Here is a 16,467-nt window from a genome sequence, read left to right as displayed (position 1 = left end):
AGGACCCTCTCAGTACCACTACAAAGCAGGTATGATTTGGTTGGTGGATCATTCTCAGCGCTGCAGTGACACTGATGTGGTGGTGGTGTGGTAGTGTGTGTTGTGCTGCGACAAGTAGATCAGACACAGCAGTGGTGCTGGAGTTTTTAAACACTGTGTCCACTCACTACCCACCCTGTTAGACACCCCTACCTCATTGGTCCACCTTTTAGATGTAAAGTTACAGACAGTAGATCATCTGTCACGGCCCAGTTTGTGTTGGTCTTCCTCTAGTGGATACAGGATGCGGTCGGCTGGATATTTTTGGTTGGTGGACTATTCTCAGTTCAGCAGGGACACTGAGGGCTCCACTCTGATCCACTCATAGTAGCATGACACATACCACAAACATGTCAGTGTTACTGTAGCACTGAGAATGATCCACCCCCCAAATCATACCTGCTCTGTGGCTGTCCTCTTAGGGTGGTGACCTTTGAAGAACAGGGTGAAAGGGGCAAACAATGTATAAAGAGAAACAGATTAATTTAAATCTGTAATTATAGAACTACAGAGAACTCCTGTGTGGTGAGGAGCTGAGAGAATGGACAATGAGTGTAGAAAGGATTTATAGTTACAAGTGTCAAACCTAGCATACGTAGAACCAGTGGATTTTTGAGTATGGTAATGATGGGTACTAATTTCCCACAATCCAATAAGAAACAGAAACGGAGACGTTTTGAAGCCAATATATACTATATATAAATATACTATATAGTGTACTTCACAGATATAAAGTTAATACTAATAAATCTGAATGTTAGAAAGAGGGCCATGAAGCATTCTTTTTGTTTTTTATCTGATATGCAATACACTATTTTAGTGCAGAAATCATTAATTGTTTGCCTACACTGCACTACAAAGTGTAGAGGGAGGTATTTGAGATATAGTAGCCTTTGAAAAAAATGGCACACAGTAGAGCAACTACAGCTTGATACAATATGCATTGTCATAGCAACAGTTCATCATTTCCTTTTGATATTAAAGGCTGTAGTATGTTAATATTTTGTGTGCTAGCCTGTGGAACCCACACTTTTAAGGTTAGTACGTTGTGTATACTCCATAGAATTAGTGTGTAGTACAGAATTGGGATACAGCCATGAAGATTCTCCTGTTGCCATTCTTGCATGAATGATCACAGACCATCCACTAAAAAGCATTTTGTCTGATCTTTTGTGTTCATTCCATGCAGAAATACTCTGAAAACATTGAGAGGTGAGTTTGTTATTCAACATGCCGTATCTGAGTGCATTCATTTGCATGATTTTGCATAGCTATTTACAAAAAGTAAATAGGTTTATGGAAATGTATTATAAGTTAATTGCATATTAATGCTTACATTACATATTAATATTACAGATTAGAAACAGTTCCTATTCCAAAAGGGGATTTAGAGATCAAGATGGATTTACACACAAAGAGAGAGAGACAAATCCCATTCAAACCCTGAGGTTCACAGTCTGGACCAGAATGCAGTATCTGGTTACAAATGGTACGTGGAATAACAACTGATATCACTGTATGTTTGCAGGACAGAATTATTTAGATTAGACTCTTCCTACATGGTGGTAGGTTAACTAATACAAACATACACTTAGAATTTATGAAACACAGTTTATGTATGCATGCAAAAAGGGGATAGAAAAAGAGCAATGATCAGTAAATTGATCACAAACAAAGTAAGATTTTTTTGTTTTACATTTTGAAAGTTTTTTAGTTCTACACAGATTCACCATTTTAAATCAACACTGTTAGGGTTAAATTAACATTGTGACTGTTAAGGTGTGTTAAATTGTAACACTCACACTGTTAATTTAACTCTGGTGCATTTGCTGTGTAAATTGTAAATATAGACTTTATAGCTTTTAAATGTAAAACCTTTAAATTTATAGTGTGTGTAACGTGTAATTAAGGCATTTCCAAACATTCAAACATTAATATTTGAAAATTTGAATTACAGTTATTCGCTATATAAAAAAGCATCTTCAAGCTTATTTGTACACCCAATAATTCTAGATTCGAAACCTGCAACATGTTCCAACATCACTGAGACAGTGGCATTTTTGCCACTGGTTTGCATCACCTTTCCTTTAAAGCACACTTAATTGTTTGGAGGCTCAGAAAGGCTATTGAGCTTGAAAGCAGAACTCTAGAGCTGTGCGACTATGTGGTGGGCTTATGGACACCAATACACCCTCATATGATGAAAGACCCTGGTTCTTCAAATTTACACAATTTTGGAAGGTTTTTTACTCTTTTAGTTCAAAGACTAGGATGTCTGTTACTTCATATACAATCTGTAGCATTCCAGATGTTGCTGACATGCAGTTGTCATTGTTCATCCTACAGTGTTTACTTGTACTTATGATGCAGAGATAATCACTGTTCACTGACGCTTCCAGGCAAAAGCAGAGGGTTGTCCCCCAGCAATAATCATTGTAAACATAATTATAAAAAGTAATATGCATCAAAAAACTTCTGAAGAAATACATTCCTACACATTTGAGTAATAACTGCTGCTTCAGAGGAAACTGCAGAATGATATATGAAAAAATCAGCTGCCTATGAGCCAGATTCTAAAGAAATACATTTTGCACTCTTGATTTGATTGCTGCCTCTGAAGAACCTGCAGAATGACATGCAATAATGCCCTGCTTCCTCAGAGGCAGCAATCATGTGCTATTCAACTTTGCCTTAGCCCAGTATTGCAGGTGGGGAGTAAGGAATCTGTATGCATTAACATTGTATGCCTGTCTTTATTAATGCCTTTCTGAACCAAAATGTGCTTTTTTTTTCGCAAACCTTTATTTGGAAAATGCACCACCGAGATGAAGGTGTTTTGGCAGCGAATCAGACAGGGTGGGTCTTCTTTCAGCCTTCGTTAAGGCGCCTGTTCAAATATAAAGCTGCTCCAATTATTAGCTTCACTGACAGAGTCTGGTTTATAAAGTGAGTTTTTACCAGCTCTGGGCTTGAGGTCAGTAACAAGAGCACAGCAGATAACAATGACGGCTAATTACAGTTATGAAAGCGGCTTGTGTATAACTGTTAGGGTAACGGAGGAGGATCTGAGAGTTAGTTATTAATATAGCTGTGTTCAGGTTGTGAGAAAGCACTCTTTCTGGCCTTGTCCCAAACTGCATACTGCTGCACTGAGTGGAAAAATTGATTTATTTTAATCACAGCCTGCTTTTAATAAGCGGTTGAACTCAATTATACAGCTGCTGTTGAGAACGGTGCTGTATCTAGGTAAATAGGTTCTGGAACACATGCACTACAAATTTTTGAACATTGCATTGCATAGAATGTTTGGACATTGATGTTAATATATCTGGTGTTATAATGTTAAGCTACTGATTTAGAGATAGAACTTGATGTTACTTAAATAAATTAGAAAATTGTAAACTTGCATGTGTACAAACCGGATTCCAAAAAAATTGGGACACTAAACAAATTGTGAATAAAAACTGAATGCAATGATGTGGAGATGGCAAATGTCAATATTTTATTCGTAATAGAACATAGATGACAGATCAAAAGTTTAATCTGAATAAATTTAACATTTTAAAGGAAAAAATGTTGAATCAAAATTTCACAGTGTCAACAAATCCCAAAAAAGTTATTATCATCAACCGTGTGTAACATCAAAAGATTCAGAGAATCTGGAACAATTGCTGTGCGTAAGGGTCAAGGCTGTAAAACTCTACTGGATGCTCGTGATGTCTGCACCCTTAAACGTCACTGCACCTCAAACAGGAATGCCACTGTCAAGGAAATAACAGAATGGGCTCAGGAATACTTCCAGAAAGCATTGTCAGTGAACACAATCCACCACGCCATCTGCCGTTGCCAGCTGAAACTCTACAGTGCAAAGAGGAAGCCATTTCTAAGCAAGCTCCAAAAGCTCAGACTTTTGCACTGGGCCAGGGGTCTTTTAAAATGGAGTGTGGCAAAATGGAAGGCTGTTCTGTGGTCAGATGAGTCACGATTTGAAGTTCTTTATGGAACATCCGGACCAGAGAGGACAAGGATAACCCAAGTTGTTATCAACACTCCATTCAGAAGCCTGCATCATTGATGGTATGGGGTTGCATGAGTGCTTGTGGCATGGGCAGCTTGCATGTCTGGAAAGGCATCATTAATGCACAGAATTATGTTCAGGTTCTAGACATATGCTCCCATCGAGACGTCATCTCTTTCAGGGAAGACCCTGCATTTTTCAACAAGATAATGCCAGACCACATTCTGCAGCAATCACAACATCATGGCTATGTAGGAGAAGAATCTGGGTACTGAAATGGCCAGCCTGCAGTCCAGATCTTTCACCTATAGAGAACATTTGGTGCATCATAAAGAGGAAGGTGCGACAAAGAAGGCCCAAGACGATTGAACAGTTAGAGACCTGTATTAGACATGAATGGGAGAGCATTCCTATTTCTAAACTTGAGAAACTGGTCTCCTCTGTCCCCAGACGTCTGTTGAGTGTTGTAAGAAGAAGGGGGGATGCCACACAGTGGTAAAAAATGGCCTCGTCCCAACTTTTTTGGGATTTGTTAACATCATGAAATTTTGAAACTACATATTTTTCCCTTAAAATGATACATTCTCTCAGTTTAAACTTTTGATCTGTGATTTGTGTTCTATTCTGAATAAAATATTAGATGTTGGCACCTCCACATCATTGTATTCAGTTTTTATTCACAATTTGTTTAGTGTCCCAACTTTTTTGGAATCCGGTTTGTATTTTAGTACCATTTTTTTGGGGTGATATGGGACAGGTGGGGCTCAGAAATTCTTTTTTGTCAGAGGTGGGGAATGATAGAAAAAGTTTGAGAACCACTGCCTTAGCCGCTGCCTCAGAAGAAGCAGAGCATTTTTGTACATCAGCTTGTAGCTCCTTCTGAGGCAGCATTCATAACTCATGTGTGCACCAAAATACTTCTTCAAAATCTGCCTCAGAGGATAATATTTTTAGATAAAATAATATTCAACAGCTTCTTTAGGGTGTAGTGGAGTATGGACCGAATAACGGATGAAAAATCAAAATGAAGAAATAAAGAAATGAAAAGTTTTGAATTAAATCTTTCTCACTGTGACCAGGACCTTCATCTGGTCCCGAAGTCAGCATTCCACGAACCGCAGGGGTGCAAAGACCCTGCAGCCCCCACACACACGCACACACCTAATCTAACATCGAGGGCACTTTCAAGTGACACATGGCCCCAACACCCTTTCTCTCTTCAGGAACTAAAGAGATAACCAGTTTATGATGCTTGTGAGAAACAGGAACACAGAACAAAGAAGAGAGTTTTTACGGCCTTCTTTTACGACAGGGGCGCCTCAGAGTCTCGTCGTTATCCCTTACAGGATCGACAAATGGTTAACGAAAGTGACCTCGGTTGAACCCCCGTTTACTCATCTACACGACAACCAACGGCATGGACCAACAGCGACCCCAAATGGACACTGGCGAAACTACGCCTCGCTCGGGGTCGCCTAAACAAATGACGGAAATGAAATCAAATTCTGATTAAATGTGTATAAACAAATGTATTAATGTCACTTTCTGTGCCCTCAGATGAATGCCCACCTTCTAATGAAATGATGTATATTGCTGTTGTCAACTATGAAAAGAAGTTCTGTTTCTGATTAGAAAAGTGAATTAAACACCAGAATTAATACTTCTAACGTATTATTGTAACTGGGACGTAAACACAACGTACCCAAGATGAAATCTTATGTAAATGTTTGATATTAATAATCCAGTACGCTCATTGTTATATGTTACTAAAATGTATAAGGAATTTCAATACGCGAAATTTATATTCCGTTTTTGTGAACCGATGATTCAAACCCCCCCTCCTATCTCTCTCTCTCGTGAGAGTCACGTGAGCCCGAGCTCGCATCCAATCGGAAAAGGACGCCTCCCATGAGGGCGTGACCGCGCTGGCTTTGAAAAACAGTTCAGCTCGGCACACAAAAAGAAACAGTTCAAACAGTTAAAGAAGTTGAGAAGAGACGGAGAAAAAAAACGAAGAGAAGCGAGTTGAAAAGAAGTGAAGAGAGTTAACTTCGAAACAACAAAGAGATCAGCAGAGAACATCGCTTCAAGCTCCAAAACCTCTCCAAAGCGAGACGCTCTCTCCTTCACGCCGACGAAAGAAACAAAGAAGAAACTTAAGGATTTCATCAAAGCTCACAAGAGACGTCTTGAATTAGCTAGAGTATGAAGCCTTACTAATACGTTGAGTGATTTGAATATTTTCCTTTAATTGTGTTTATGTTTTATCGCCCAATCTAAGTTTAATCTCATGACTGATCAAAGCAGGTGAACTTATTCGTGGCCAGAGTAAGAAAACACCGCCGAGATATAAGAAAGTCGTAGAATAAGTAAGTTTATTGAATCGATTTTCAGTTCTGGATCTGCAGTAACCAGCGAAACCTTCGTCCAAAACGTCCATATGGTTGGACCCTCCTACTCAGGACACTGAGCCAGAGGATCCTGACGCCGGCGCCATTACGCTCCGAGTACGCCCGAGGCGACTCGACCAACAAAGAAAGAACTCCACGCTGACCCAGCCTGGAAACTTCCGCGGGAGCGAAATCAAACAAGACGCCATCACTCCCAGGACCTCAGAGAGCCTTTGTACCCAACGAGTGGAGATAATCGACGAAAAGTAAGCTAAACTTACGCATCTCCAGAGCTGAAAATTGAATCAAGCTTCTTGATAAATTTTGTATTAATTAAACCTCAGTTAGCAACACTTTAGTCACAAGCCAGAGTGCCTAGCGTATCGCTAAAGTCGAATCAACTTTCCCTGCTTTGATGCCGTGAGATTTCAAGATCACGCTATGTTAAGTAAATATCCTTCTCTTTGTTAATAAAACCTTCATTATTTGAAATCACAGTGTATAAAGTTTGTTCATTAATTTTCCTGAAAATCCTGAAGTACTCACTTAGCTTGATTACTACCCATTCTCAAACTAATTATTAACGTTTTAATTGCTTAAGCTAATTATTAACTTTAATTAATATCATTAAGTCAATATCAGAGATCATAAGAGTTTGGATAAGGTCAACGCTATAAACACAAACTATAAATATAAATATAGAAATATATTCATATTTCACGGTGTATGACCAACATACGCTACATATATTACATTTATTAATTTTTGGTGCCCAACGTGGGGCCAGGAAAAAGGCTTTTTAATGTACAAACTGTAAAACACTGAAACAATCTCAGCTTGGGTTTATGAAATACTTTCCGCTGTTTGTGTTGCTGAATAACGATTGAGATTCAAAGCTTGATGTGGGCAATTTCGTGTTGTGCTTGTTACTTTTGAAAAACAGTTCTGTGGTATATACCGTTGAGAAAAATAAGCTTAGTTGTTTTGAAGAGCGCAGCTCTGCGCCATTTTACATGCATTAAATTGAGGCCTGGGCACGTCTACTGCGCAAAACTCCGCTTTAAGTCTTTGCCGTCGGATTCGACCTCCCGCCGCGAAATTCCGGCGAAGTGAGACCACCGAACCGAACACCTCCGTTCGTTTTAAACTGGGTCGCTACCAGCGTTAATAACGAGATCGCGCGCTAGGCGATTGGGAGGTTATCAAAAGAATCAGCCGAAGATACGGCTTGTGTTATGAGAGGTCTGCTCTCATCAGCTCTTCCTGTTAAACTGAACGCAGTTTCAGGAAAGGAACGACCCCTTTGAAGGGGCGGAGCTGAAACTAAGGAGGGAAATTCAAAACGCCCCCAAAACAGAGGAAGACTAATTCCCTCTTGTGGTATAAGTGCGTAATTGCAGGGAACAATACTTCATAACTATCGTCTATTGAAGCGTGTCCTCCCGTGCTCCTCCTTGTGGTCAAGTGTGGTGCTACCCTTGACGTTTGATTCCCGTACACCCTCTAGTGGTTGGGAGGTTGTCCGCCGAGACAACATAAGTGTTTAGCAGCCCTCTGGTGTTTAAAAGTTGTCATTACAGATGAAATTCTTTTAAAGTACCTTAGTGTAAAATCTCTGTTCCCCTTTTAAATCTTAATTTTTATTTTTGATAAAGTATCTGAGCGTTTAAAATCTTTATCCCATTTTAGATTTTAATCTGATAACGCCCTCTAGTGTTAAAACTTCCCGCTACAGTGGAAATTCCCATTTGTGTTATATTGTGTATGCTCGTGCTGTGTTTATTGGGATTCCCACCAGCGCCGACTGGTGCCCATTGCTGCTATTGCATTATAGCTTGCTTGTCGCCCTCTGGTGTCCCAGTCTGGTATTACAATTTAAGTTCAACTTAAATACTGAAGCTTGTTGTTGCCATTCAGACTTACCTTCAGTACCCTCTAGTGGAGAAACTTGCTATCGCAATTGAAATTGTCGACCAGTTCACACTGATAAGACCTGGTATTACAGCTCTAGTGGCTGTCTCTAAACTCTGCACATCTGAATAATTACAAGTAAAGGCTTGGAAGCAAAATAAGTTGATACAACTATAGCAGACAGTGTGCAGTAATTAGAGATTGACACTTTAACTCGATACCAGATCACAAACACAGTTAAAAGAGAGAGTCTTTTAATTTCGCTGTTCTTAATAATTCTTCAATTCAAAATTTTTAATAATTTAATTATTGAAAAAAAATTTTTTTTTGAATATTTTTCTCTCCTCTTTTGCTTACTTGCGTATAGCAAATTTCACTCCACCCTCTACTACTAACAGACCTCCCTTAGAGATTCACAAGTGAACTCCAACACCATACAGACTAGCAGTTACTCCTAGAGCACTCGATACAGGTGAATTTAGTTCAGGTTTAGTTAGAAAAAGGATTAACGAAATTAATCCTAACTAAATAGAAGTAAGTTACACCTCGCAGTTAAAACACAGCTAACATGGTAGAAGGGACTTTTTCCTCGGAAGTATATGTAGAAAGTTTGTGGGAGGAGGCATTCTCTGTTCTGACCAGCATCACCAGTGATGTGATGCCTGGATTCGCAGAGACTGTGCAGAAGATCTCCCTGGTCGGTCGTGACCACATGGTGGCTAAGTGGATAGAGAACCACTTAACCCACATGGTCAAGGGCAAATCCCTAACGGAGGCATTAGGTCAAATAGCCCTCCTCGCTGTAGTACAGCTCAGAGCCAGCGAACGTGAGCTTGAGGTATCACAGCGACAGCGAGCAAAGGTAGAGGCAGAGTTAAGTCTACTTCAAAGCGAAATAGCTGAAGGGAACACACTGCCCCAGGTCAATCCTGATGTGCCACCTAGTGCCGCTACAGAAAGTCAAGGCCAGCAGGAAGATAGTGAGGATCAGGAACCAGACTCAGGGACCGTAACCTTTAGAGCTGCTGCAGCACCTCCTCCGGTATCAACGGGTATTTCACCTTCCCCTGTGTCTCCTGTCAGCCGTCCCTTACAACGCCCTGCTAGACCCAGAGCACTGCAACCCAGTGTCTGGTCCCCTCAACCTTTACCCTCTCACGGTCCCTCATACAAGGACCTAGATAAAATCGCGCGTAATATAACCCGCTTTGATCCCAAACTTGACGGTTCTAACGATATCTTTTCTTACCTAAAAGATATTGACTTCTACCTCCAAAGGTTCCCCGGGATCACCATAGATGACAGACTATATGTGATTAAACTGACCTCCAACCGAGACGTCAGTAACTTCATTGAACGTCAGCCAGACTATGTAAAAGTGTGATATGATGTGCTGTGCCAAGCATTGGATGAAGAATTCTCCAATCACCTGTCACAGACCGGACTGGCCGCCGCTTTGAACATAAAACAGCAACGCCAGGAATCCCCTCAGCAATATTATAACCGACTCAGACAGGCGTATTTCGGACCTAGAAATGACTCCGGAATGGAGGAAGAGTTAAATTTCAAATCATTATTTATCCAAAACCTCCATCCCCACACCAGTCATCAGCTGGGAGTCTCGGCTTGCCCTCGCACCCTGTCTAGCAGACAGCTGTGTGACTTAGCACTCAGGGGTTTCCTAAAATCCCAACAACTTCCCAACAGATGGTCCGAAACACCCCAAGTCTTCAATGTCGACTCCAGCTCCCCACATTTAGAGTTGGAAGGTGCCACCCAGACCGATCCACCAAGATCCGCCCTGGACCCTTCCTCCACTCCGTGGACTAGTGAGGGCCCGAAACCTCATCCGCCCTCACACCAATACAAGCGCTACCCTCCTCGCAGGCCAGACAGAAATCACGACAAAGATTTCTGGAAGCCTCGGGACAGGGCTGGGTATGGTCATGACTATTACCCTGCAGAAAACCGCGGTGCGGGCCGTGGAAAACCATCACATTCCCATAAGGGATATGAGCGAAAAGTTCAGAACCAGCTTTCTGATTCTAATAGAGAAAAGAAAGGGAAATACTGGTATCAAAATAAAGAAAATCACGCTAAAGACAAGCTTAAAGGCAAGGAATTCAGCTCTAAGGAGTTGGAGGACATCCGCCGAATGCTTGCAATGATTTGCAAAGAGAAAAAGAAAAAACCTGACGTTCTTTCTATCACCTCTGTGCGGTCTAGCCCAAAGCCATCCTCTAACACCCCAGAAATGTTAGAGAGTTATGTAGGAGAAGTGACAAGCGAAGCTCCGTCTTCTAGCACACCGTGCAATCTCCTCGTGACCCAAACAAACACTGAAGACCCAATGATACAGGGGGGTGACTCGCAAACATCCTCCAGTGCTGTTTTAGTTGTTCAGTTAGACGGTAAAGAAGGTTTAACGCCAAATGACCCTTCAGTCATTGAAGGTGACACGCCCGTCCGACAATTCATGGGACACTTAACTGAGAAAGGAGTTGCACACAAATTCTATTTGTCCACTATTGTGGAGAGAAGGCTAGTACATGAGGCCCTGTTGGACACTGCATCAGATGTCACGCTCATGTCTTCCGCCTTGTTCCACCAGGTTCGAGCCATTGTGCGGCGTGAAAATCGCGAGATACAGCTCCAAAACTGTTCTCTTAAAATTCAGCCGTATTCACATGCAGGCCTCACTATCCAATCTATGGCACTAATACACCTAGCCGTGCGTGAGCCTTTGCCCATCTGCACCCCACACCACCGGGAAGCTCAGTGTTGCCGTCTCGAAATCCGGCCTGAGCCAATAGGAGATCTACCAAGTCAGATCCCTCACTTTGAGGAAGAGGAAACTGAGCCCATGGCGGCCGCGCCAGAGACTGTAGTCTCTTCCTGGCCCCCTAGCGCCATGTTAGAACAACGGAACACATTCCTGTGCACTTTCACTAAACCGTCCACAACAGACGCTCCCGGCCTTCCCATCGTGAATGATCTCACAATGCAGGACTATCATGTGGACAACGTAGTTCTGGCTCTGTGGACTGACAAGTCCGCCATAAGCCAAACCCTCTTTAACACTGAAGTCACGTACTTCAAAAGAACTATCTGACTCCGAATTCCGTATCCAAGTCGAACAAGTTCTAAAGGAGGCCGATGCCCTCCAAAGCAAAGAAGAACGTGAGGAACTCTGTGAAGTGCTTCTTAAATATCAGAAATCTTTTGCCAAAGATTCAACGGACTGTGGCCTCACTGATATTCATTCAGTGCGCATTCCCACTCGTCCAGGAGCACCACCCACTTTTGTCCGCCAATACAAAATTCCATTGGCATCCTATGAACCGGTACAAGAAATCATTGATGACTTGCTGGAAAAGGGCATTATTTGACCCTGCAACAGCACATATTCGGCACCATTATGGCCCGTCATAAAACCAAATGGTAAATGGCGCTTAACCATCGACTATCGGAAACTAAATCAACAGGTTCCCTTGTCTCGATGGCCGATGACACAATTGGAGCAAGAACTTCCCTCGGTCCGAAACGCTAAATACTTTTCCACCATCGATGTAGCCTCTGGCTTTTGGACCATCCCGGTGCAAGCAGAAGACCAACACAAACTCGCTTTCACCTTCGCAAACCGACAGTACACATTCACTCGGTGCCCCTTTGGATATGCCAACTCACCCACGGAGTTTAATATTTTCTTAAACAAAGCATGCCCTGATGCCCGCGAGCGAGGCACCCTCATATATGTGAACGACATACTCATGCGTAACCACTCCCTACAGGCACACATTGACGAGATTGATCATGTTCTTGACCAGCTCACAACAGCAGGTGACACGACACGAGACAAACGTGTCATAGCCTATGCTAGTAAAACTATGCTGGCTGCCGAAAACAAATACAGTGACTGCGAAAAAGCACTACTAGCAACGGTGTGGGCAGTCAAACATTTCTCCAACTACATAGGTGGTCAGAAGGTGATTGTTGAAACTCATCATCAACCAGTCACTTTCCTAAACAGCCAACAAATTCGAGAGGGTGTAGTAACTAACGCTCGAGTAGTATCCTGGCTAATGGCTCTCCAAAGCTTTGACTTGGAGGTACGTTACGGACAAAACTACAAGAGCCCCCTAGGCACAGGCCTTGCTTCCTGCAGGCGATGCGAAGGAAACATTCCTTCCCAAGTGCCACAAGCTCCAGAAACCCTCTTACCTACCGTGGCTAACCACCACTAACACATGCAAAGACCTCGTCACTGCATATGTAGATGGTTGTTCGTTCCGCCGAGAACACACCCTGATGGCAGGGGTGGGTATTATCGGAATAAATGGATGGCCTCACGAACCTCTAAGTTTCAAATTGGGTGCTCAGTCCTCCCAATATGCTGAAATAGCAGGAATTCTCATCACAATCCAGTCTTCGGTCCAGAAAAGCATAAAAACGTTGGTGATCTGCACAGACTCCAACTATGCGCGCCTAAGCTTCACATGCCACTTGAGACTGTGGAAAACCAACAACTACACCATGTCTAACAAAAAGCCAGTTAAACACAAAGAGCTTTTCGCGGCATGCGAACACTTGGTAGACACACATGACCTGCAGATCTACTGGAAGAAAGTGAAGGGTCACTCCCGAGTCCCGGGAGATGACAAAGAATTCAATGATCAAGCAGACAGCTTAGCCAAACAAGGGGCCCGCGAAGGCACATCGTGGACATTCGATTCCTCCCTTTATCCAAACCCACCCGACATCGAAGTCCTAGCTGTCACACGGTCTCGAACTGTAAAGAAGGCGTCGCCTGACAATGCTAAACCTACCATTGTCTCTATTAACCCTGCTTTTTCGGACGCTGACTTAGTTACTCTCCAAGCTCGAGACTCATCCATTTCTAAAATGCTTAGCCATGTCTCTGACCCATCTACTTATCCCATCGCAGCACAGGATCTGTACACCATACCAGGCCTTAAAGACCTATACGGCGCCAGAGCGTCCCTCCAAGTCGTCAAAGGCTTGCTAGTTCATGCCACTGACTCGCACACTTCACCTACATTCGTGGTTCCTCAGTGCCACAGGGGGGTGATGCTGATGCACGCCCATGACTCCCCATCTGCGGGACACAAAGGGGTCAAAGCAACACACCATGCGCTCAGGCAGGTGGCATATTGGCCCCACATGGTAAAAGATGTGGCTGATTACATTAAAGGCTGTCTGGTATGTTGCCAATTTCAACCCTCGAATCCTCTTCATAGAGCCCCCTTGCAAAAGAAAGGATTATCCTTCCCTTGGTCAAACCTCCAGATAGACTGGGTTGGACCACTCTCTCGAACAGTAAGAGGTAACAAGTACTTCCTCACAGTCACGTGTGCATTCACTAAATGGGTAGAATGCCTCCCCGCACCGAATGACACAGCGCTAACCACTGCATACTTACTGATGAACCATGTCTTCTCACGGTTTGGCCTACCCAACCGTGTCGACTCCGACAGAGGGACACATTTCACAGCTGAGGTCATGCAGCAGCTCTGGCAACTCTTCATATTAGCCAGCCTTCATATTAGCTACCATCCTCAAAGCTCAGGTCAGGTAGAGCGAGCCAACCGAACTGTCGTTAGCATACTGAAAAAAGTACGTAGCAGCAAACCAACGAGACTGGGATGTCAAGCTACCCCTTGTACTGATGGCCATACGGGCGACCCCACACGATGCGGTCGGGGTCTCACCCTTTGAGTTGATGACATGGAGACAAATGACTCTGCCTCTACATCTGTTATATCAGCCAGGTGAAGCTAGCATAGCCGTAGCCTACACCACTCATCAGTATATGGAGGATCTGCAGAAACACCTCAAAGCCACTTTCGCCTTTGCCCAGCAGAAACTGGAAAGAAGTGCAGAAGGTCGCAAAGCGTACTATGATCACAAAGCATCCCACGACAAACTCCAAATAGGGGACAACATATGGTACTACATCTTTGTCCAACCTGTTGGAAGGTCGCGAAAAACATGGGGGAATTTGGCCAGCAAATTCCTACCCCGATGGTCCGGTCCCTATAAGATAACAGACAAACTGTCCCCCGTTGTTTACAGGATCAAAATAAACAAAGCTCGGGGCAGTACTGAACTCAAATGGGTCCACCGCAACCAAATCCGACCACACACAACCCCCATGGGACTTGTAGGGGATACTAACGCTTGTGTTAGATCATAAACGACAGAACCAAAGGCAGGAAGGGTGTTGGTTAACAAACAACTACAACCTTCTACTCACACCTTAGTTCTCCTATCCCTTTTCCCTTTTTCTCTCACTCTTTAGCAGGCAACAAGCTGAGGACACTCAGGGTGCAAGACCCTAGTCCCTCATCGTCAATTATTGTAGAGTGTTTACCCTAGGAAACTTTTATCAAAAGGGGGGTATCGTGAAAATTTTTATAACCTGTCTAAAACGACTCGCTGTAAATACCCTAAATCTAACCATGAGCATCTCTTCCGGTAGGATGGCCCGCTGCTCATTCTCCTGATCGTCGGCTCCCTAGGAACTGCCGTGCTCCCTGAAGTGATTGAACCAGGTCCTGACTCCGGAATAATACTGAAAGACCAGCCGGGACTGCTAATCACTAATTGCCACCTCCATACCCAGAGAGTATTCGTACGGTTGAATCCCGCCGAAGTGTGTAGTAAAAACCTACCGATAACCAACTTTCAGACTGGCCAGAATGGAGTTAGATGGACTGAGGAAGCTATCAGCCATGCTGAAGCCGACGTAACTCACATGCTCCGCCAGCTACAAAAGTTCACCGTAACGCAATCTGAACTAAATGGTTTTAACAAACGACCTAAACGCTTCATAGGCGGATTGCTAATGGCAGCTGCAACTGTGGGATCACTACTGAATCTCGGAACGTCCGCCGTCAATGCCGTCAATGTAGCCACTGTTAAACGTCAAGTAGGGGAACTGCAAGCTGAAATTCCGAACATTAAAACCCATTTAGACAAACAGCAGCAGCACCTGCAAACAATTGGGCAAACCCTACGTGGCACCGTCGTAGTGCTCAACGCTCACAGTGTCGCCTTCAACAAAACGGTCCAGACGGTTAACTCTATGCTTTCAGTAGTACAACTTGACCTTGCCCACATCCAGCTTGTGAATATGTTATTGTCTGATATGCTACAAGAAATCAGCTCCTCTGTAGATAGCCTAGCCATGGGGAGAATCCCTCCCTACCTGGTGCCTCTATCCTTAGTACAGGAGATTTTGTCTACAGCAACTCGAGAAGTAGTTAATGATCTCCAGGCCCACCTAGCCTATACCTTAGGTAGCGCCATCCCAATTTATATTAATCCTCAAGACCGAGAATTAGCATTCATCATTAACCTTCCCATAATGGCGCCTGAAAACATATACCGTTTGAAAGATGTTGTCAACGTTGGCTTCTGGCAAGATTCTGCCTATGTTCGTGTAAAGACGACATCTCTTGTAGCATACCAAGACGATAACCCTGACCTATATCTGGTACCCAATTTGCTTATGTGCACACTCGCTAAAGACATTCACTACTTGTGCCCTAGCAAACCTTTCATTCGTGACAGCGCAAATGGGATCTGTGGCCTCAAGCCTATGATGAGTAATACTCAATGCCCGGTAGTCGTCACACCCCGACGTTTGGTAACCAGTACTCAAGCTGAGATTGTTGGAAATCGTTGGTTGGTTAACACCCCCTTTAGAGAGGCCCTACTAACCTATGATCAACATGACACCTCAGAAAGGGTACTCCTTCCTAGCCAAACCTCCTGGGTAGACGTCCCCGTAAACGCAATCTTACATGTAGGAGACCTGGCCCTGTATCACCTAAACCCTGACCAATATGAGAGCGACATAGAAATCTCAGAGTTCTTCTCCAAACACACCATCGAGCTAGATACTAAAACACTAACTCGCCTAGAATATGAGGGAACCCAAGTCATTGATCTAACCCCCATAGATAACACTCTTAGAGAACTGTCGTCTCAACCCCTATGGCCAGTTCAGCCTGTCACCTATGCATGGTCCACTCCGGACACCTTACTAGTTACCCTGGTAGGATTAGGATATTTTCTGACCTTTGG

At 43.4% G+C, this 16,467-nt stretch overlaps 1 pseudogene; it reads left to right on the top strand.

Annotated features, from left to right (window-relative positions):
- The window catches only part of LOC136695035 (zinc-binding protein A33-like), a 52,742-nt pseudogene that overhangs the window by 5,791 nt on the left and 30,484 nt on the right, over window positions 1–16,467 (top strand).

This window comes from Hoplias malabaricus, chromosome 4 (genome assembly GCF_029633855.1).
Source record: "Hoplias malabaricus isolate fHopMal1 chromosome 4, fHopMal1.hap1, whole genome shotgun sequence".
Taxonomy (NCBI): Eukaryota; Metazoa; Chordata; class Actinopteri; order Characiformes; family Erythrinidae; genus Hoplias; species Hoplias malabaricus.
This window is presented reverse-complemented; position numbering and strand designations above follow the sequence as displayed.